Source organism: Dryobates pubescens, chromosome 31, assembly GCF_014839835.1.
Source record: "Dryobates pubescens isolate bDryPub1 chromosome 31, bDryPub1.pri, whole genome shotgun sequence".
NCBI lineage: Eukaryota > Metazoa > Chordata > Aves > Piciformes > Picidae > Dryobates > Dryobates pubescens.
In genome coordinates, this window is record NC_071642.1 from 10900338 (window position 1) to 10906782 (window position 6445).

Genomic DNA, 6445 nt, shown 5'->3' on the forward strand with positions numbered 1-6445 from the left:
GCTTCCAGGCCCAGTGCCGGGATCTGCTCTGTCCTTGCCAGCTCCCACGCTGGGCTCTCCAGTCCACCCGGCCCCAGCCCTTTCCCACACAAGGAGGCACCAAAAGCTGGGCTCTGACACAGGGAGACCCAAAACAGCCCAGTCCCGACTCAGGGTGCCCCACAATGTGCCTCCATAACCCTCTTCCCTCCTTCACTCCTTCCATCCCTGCCAGCTCCCGTGCTGAGCCTCCCCATCCCCATCCACCCCTGTCCCCTTCCCATGCCAGGAGGCATCAGAGCTGGGCTCTGGCACAGGGAGACCTGGCTCCCTGTCCCTGTCCCAGGATGTGCACTCTACAGCCCTCATCCCTCTGACCATCTCTCTCCCCATCGTGCTGGAAGCCAAAAGTTGTTGTTGGGGACCTGGAGCCAAAGCCTGAGCCTGGCCATCCCTGGCCAACTGCTCCCTGTGGCGTGGACCCAAGCGGAGCCCCACGCTCCACCCCCGCCACACATCTGTGGTGCCCCAGGACCGAGGTCCTGACACTGAGTTGTCCCTCAGGGCTTTGCTGCAGAGCTCGTGGTGAGATCCCTGCCCAGAGGATTGCACAACCCAAGCTTGGCTGTGCTGCTCTGGCCAGGACACTGCTGGCCCAGCGCTGCCTGGTGGGAGATGCTCCAAGAGCAGTGCAAGGACCAGGGTGTGGGCAGGATGATGCCATCCCCAACACCCTCCTCCAGGCCCCAGCAGCCAGAGGCTGGATGGATCCCCCCCGCACCCCGGGATGTAGCTCTACCTCCATACCCTGTAGCCCTCACCAAGCATCCTGAGCTCCTCTCACTCCTCTCCCAACTCACCCCAAATCCCTGTGCCGAGCTGTTCCCAACCTGCCGTGTGAGCGAGCTTCCCTCTCTGTGTGGTGTCTGCCTGAAGTATGGGCTGCTAACAACAGTGAGTAATAACTCCAGTGAGTAATGAGCCACTACTCATCCTCCCCAGGCACTTGCTCCAGCGTAGCTCTGGACATCCCTGTCCCAGCGACGGAGCGAGACCCTTCCCTCCCCCTGCCTGAGGCGCTGGAGGCAGGGATGCACTCAGCACCCACCAGTGCCAGCCCCAAAGGGCTCCCAGTTAACACTGGGTGCTTCTCAGGGAGCTCAGAACCACCACCCCACCCCACCCCACCCCAACAGCTTCAGCAACCTAAGGACACCCAGAATCACAGAATGGAAGGGCTGGGAAGGGACCTCTGGAGATCATTGAGTCCAACCCCTCTGCCAAGGCAGAGTCACCTCGAAAAGGTCACACAGGAACATGCCCAGGTGGGGTCTGAATGTCTCCAGAGATGGAAACTCCAGCACCTCTCTGGGCAGCCTGCTCCAGTGCTCCATTACCCTCAAGGAAGCTCCTCCTCATGTTCAGGTGGAACTTCTGATGTTCCACTCTGTGCCTGTTACCCATTGCTCTGTCACTGGGCACCACTGGCAAGAGCCTGGCCCCATCCTCCTGACACCCACCCTGAAAGTCAGGAGGGCAGGTCTGGGGTCTCTGGCCACCCTTCTTGTCCCAACCACGCTGGCTCTGACCTGGTATCTTTGGGACCCAAACTATTGACCTGAGCAGCTGGGCACCCAGCAAGCACCGGAGTCACCTCCAAGCTCCGGCGCTCCCCGGCGCCAGGCAGTGCCCTTGGAAAGAGCTGCTGAATGCTAACAATTTATCAGGGTCTGGAAGGAATTCTTCATGGAAAAAAAAGGGGGGTGGGGCGGGGGGGGAGGGAAGAAAAAAGAAAGAAAAAGAAAGAAAGAAAAGAAGAAAAGTCTTTGGTATTCCTGGAAATTATTTAAGTGGTTTGGTTTATGGGCAGCACATGGACCCCGGAACATGCCCTAATGCGGAGCGCCTGCGGGGGCCGCCCGAGCCAGCCCCACGTCAAGGGGAGGGATGGAGGGAGGGAGGGAGGGATGGAGAGAGGGATGGAGGGAGGGGAGCGGAGAGCCTCCAGAAGCAGCAGTTCCTGACAAATGAGTCAGTGCTGGCTCGGCTGCCGGCAAAGCCCTTCTCCAGATATACCTCGGGGCCGGCGCCCTGCCGCTGATTCAGGGGCTCGACAGCAGCATATTTCCATGGCGTAGGGAGCACTCGGCAGCAAAGCGCTGCCCCACGGCTGGGAGAGGCACTGGCAGGGAGCAGGAGGGAGGGAGGGAAGGAAGGAGCGAGCGATGCACGCCAAGAGCCAGAGCCTGTGCGCGGCCAGCACTCAGCCCCCGGGGAGGGAAGGGCTGGAAGTGGGCAGAGTGCTGCTACCTGTGCAAACACCAGCACGGCTCTCCTCCGCGTTTAGATCGACCCCAAGAGGAAACTATGGCTTGGGAGGATGGCAGCTTGCCCAGGGTGGGTCTCCAGCTCCCACTGGGCACCATCCCTGCTCCCGGGAGCTCTGCAATTTACTGCTCAGGGGTGGACACACAACTAAAAATGGAAGCAGGAAGAGAGGAACCAGAGCTAACTGCCCCTCGGGACCTGCCCTCAGCACTGCAATTACAAACAACCGTTACACCCACAGAGCTATTTTGGAGTGGTGATGGCCACCCCTGTGCCTACCTGTGCATCCTCCCCAGGCACATGCTCCCTGCGTGCCTGGGCCGCAGGGAAGATGCTCACACTTGCACCTTAGGTGCTCAGGAGAAGCAGCCTCACACAACCTGTCCCCCATTGTCCCCAGGGACCCCCAGGGCTGCACTTTCACCTCTCCCACACCCGTGAGTCACAGGCTGAGCTGTCCCAGGGACAGAGCACAGGAGGGGACCTTCCACACTCAGACGTTTCTGAGCTGAGTGTGGTGGGGAAACCCCTTCCCGGACCGTGGCTCATCCCCAGGAATGCATCCAAGGAGCCAAAAGCTGGAGCTGGTGCTGGAGCAGGGTGCTCAGCTGGGGTAACCGCGGGTCAGAGCCCAGGCAGTGCCGTGGGGATCAGGGCAGCCTCTGATCTGAGCCCTCAGGAGCAGGCTCGGTGCGCTCAGGGGTAGTTTGGTGGGGCTGGGGTGGTTCTGGAGCAGGGCAGCACGGCCTCTGCTCCCAGCTGGGGCAGAGCTGACCTGTGGAGCATCCACCACACCAGAGTGTCCCAGAGGCAGGGGTGCCTTGGTGGCAGCACCCAGCCCGTAACACAGCAGGCAGAAAAACAACAGGGCAAGGCCAAATCCAGCAGGGAGAAACTCCTGAGCTCAGCTCCCAGGGCTGCAGCAGCTCATGGTGAGGGGCTGCACCCAGCTCAGGGTCACACATCCCCCAGGGTGCAGAGATGGTGACAGCCAGCAGGAGCCTGTGCCTGGCATGGGTGCCCTACCAGCAGCAAAATACAGAAAGGAGGCTCAGTTTTCCTCTGAGGCTCAAGACAAGCAGCCCTCCAGGTGCCCTTGGGGAGGAAGGCCATGCCAAAGGCAGACTCCGTGGGCAATGGGGAGCGAAACCTTTCCCTGCCCTGAGCTCCTTGCCCCAGCCTGTGGCTCGGGGTCAGAACCACGTATTTGCTGAAATAAAAAGCAAACACAACTGCAAATGCAGCTATAGGGGGAAGCTATAATGCTTAAAGCAGACACATGCTTGGAAAAATAAATATCCAACTGTGCAGCACGTATGTGGTGTTAACCCTTCACAGCCAGGCAGCCTCACAGCTTCTGCTGCATGCTGGGGGCAGCCAGTGCTGAGGGAGCCTGGCATGTGGGGCACGAGGGTCTGGGAAAGGCCCAGCCTCACCCACAGGGCTCTGTAAATCCAGTCCAGTTTCAGAACCACATTCAAATTGAGGGATGCCTACCCCAGGGCTTCATCTTCAGACCGGCAGAGGATCCATCGGTACCCAGAAGTCTCCACCGGGCTGGTACCACTGGGAGGGGACTGGTCCAGGATGGGGATACTGGGACACAAGCAGAGCTTAATATCCCCCTGAAGAGGCACAGCCTTGCTATGCAGCCTGGGAGGGACCTGGGTGAGCCTTTCTCTGTGCTGAGCTCCTCCAAGGAGGGCTGCTGGGAGGGGAAGACAAACACTTCTCCAGCAAGCAGAGCCTCAGCTGCCTGCATTTACCTTCATGCGCAGGAGCTGAGGGTCCCCAAGTGGGGTGAGAGCTGAATTGTGGGGATGGGACATCTACCACCCACCCCCTGTGAGTGGCCCCTTCCAGCAGCCTGGGTTTGGGGGGCTGGAGCATCACAGGGAAAACAGCTGGGGCTGGGGCAATACAGCTCTGAGGCCAGGTCATGATTTTGAGCAGATAGAGAAAGAAGGAGCCCCAGCTCACACCCGAAGGCGGCCTGGGCTCCTTCCAGCGCGGCTGGGGCTGGCTGCTAGCAGGCAGTAAAGCCCGGAGCTGAGGGATGCACACTGGGGCTGCTTTCGCAGCAGCGCAGGGACCACTGATTTTAATCCTCCCGGAGGAGCACAAGGAGCAGGCAGCAGTGCCTGCCACCCCCACCGAGATTCCGGGAGGAAGTGCTCCTGTGTGGGGAAAATGGCTGCTCGCCAGAGCTGGGGGCTGCGGGGGTCCACACTCCTGCAGCACCCCCGGGGCTGGGCAGGGCGGCTGCCCCCTGCACCCTTCATCCTCTGCACCCACATCGTGTCCAGGTGGTGAGCGCCCAGAGAGCTCCTGCACCCACATCTGTGTCCACATTTGAACCCACATCTGTGACCAGATGGTGAGCACCCAGAGGGTTCCTGCATCCTTGGTACCCAAAGAGCTCCAGCACCCACATCGTGCCCAGCTGGTGAGCACCCGGAGGGCTCCTGCACCCACACTTTGTGTCCAGTTGCTCAGCACCCGGAGAGCTCCAGCCGGTGCAAACCACCACCTTCACCGGAACACAAATCCCAGGTTCACCCTAGCTGGACCCTGGCAAAGCAGCCACCTCCAAGCCCCTTGGGTTCACCAGCCCAAAGCGGTTGAGCGGTTGGGCAGAGCAGGACGTTGAGGTTTAAACATTGCCAGGGAGGCTGCCGCCGCGGCCAGCCGTGAAACCCTGACACGGGACAGTAACTCACCAGCCCGGGCAGCGGTGGGCATCGCCAGGCAGCTTCACTGCTCCTCGGCATAACCTCAACAGGAACACCCTCTGCCCCCTCCTCACCCAAGGCCAGCTGCCCGTGACCGCGCCGATGGTCCCAACACCCAAATTCACCAACACCGCAACCAAAACCGGCACCCAAAACCCGCCCCGGTGCCGAGGGCTGCGCACAGCGGCTCCGCAGCTCAGCCACCGTCGCTCGCCACGTCCGAAGGAGAACGACTCCCAGAGATCCGCCAAGAGTTGGGATAAAAGGAGGCTCTAGGAGTCCCCCACCTCCCCCAGCTCGCAGACACAAAGGGAAACACAAACTCCAGGACCGCGTTATTCCGAAGCCTCCATCCCCGGGGCCACCGGAACGCCCTGAGATCCGACAGCCGAAACAAAACCAATCCCGGCTCCTTTTCCATCTTTTTCTGGAAGCCGCGAGGCTCCCGCTCAGGAACTTTTCGGCAATCCAGGCAGCAAGTCAGAAAACAGCCCCCAGCCCCCGGGCCAGGCTCCCCCCACAGCCAGGAGGGGTCTGGGGCCCCAAACAGCCCCGGGACGCGGGCTGCGGGGGGGCTTCCAGCCTCGGTTCGGGGGAAGGACGGGCTCGGACCCGCCGCATTTCAAAACTGCTGCTCCCGGAGACGGAGAACCGGGGACACACCGGGCAGCCCCCGTGTCCGCTACTCCCCAGCGCCCACAAACCGAAGCCCCTCCGGCCCTCGGGCCGCCGTCGAGCTGCCCCGCCACGGAGAGAGGAGGAAGGGGTCCGGTGGCGGCGAATCGCTGCGGAACGGGGGTGGCCTCAGACCCCCGATCGGGCCCCCGCCGCCATCTCCGCGGTGGCGTTCCCCGCCGCGGCTCCGGTCCCGGTCCCAGTCCCGGTCCCGGTGTGCTCCGGCCGTCGGTACTCACCGGAGCCCCGCGCGGTCCCGCCGCTCCCGGGAACAATGGAGGGATCCCCGGCCGGGGCGAGAGGCGAAGCCCCGCCGCCGCCGCCGCCTCCGCCGCTCTCACAGCGGCCGCCCCATGGCGGGGCCGGCTCCGGTCCCAGTCCCGGTCCCGACCCCGAGGTGGCGGCGGGAGGCGTTCCCGGAGGCACTCCCGCCCCGACGGTCGCCGCTGCCCGAGACCCCGTCCCCGCCGTGCGCTCGCCGCCGCCGGACTGAGCCGCTCCCGCACGGCCCCGCCGCCTCCCCCCGGCTCCTCCCCCGCCTTCCTCCCACTCTCCTCCTCCTCAGCGGCCTGATGGGGCTTGTAGTCGCCACCGGACAGCCCCTCCACACCGACCCCCGGGCCGCGCTCCCGGGAGCGGGGTCCTGGCTGGGGGGTTCCCCTCTGGCTCTGGCGGGTTCTTGTCGCCCCGAAAGCAGCCCGGACTCGGGGCGCTGCGCGGCTCCGGATGCT

At 63.1% G+C, this 6445-nt stretch overlaps 1 protein-coding gene across 2 annotated transcripts in view; it reads right to left on the minus strand.

Annotated features, from left to right (window-relative positions):
* FGFR1 (fibroblast growth factor receptor 1) overlaps positions 1 to 6204 on the minus strand; it is a 33100-nt gene extending 26896 nt beyond the window's left edge. For both annotated transcript variants that reach the window (XM_054174850.1, XM_054174847.1), the window contains exon 1: positions 5954 to 6204. The gene's annotated coding sequence lies outside the window, so the exon portion shown is untranslated. The remainder of the gene's footprint in view (positions 1 to 5953) is intronic.
* Positions 6205 to 6445: the final 241 nt, after the last annotated feature.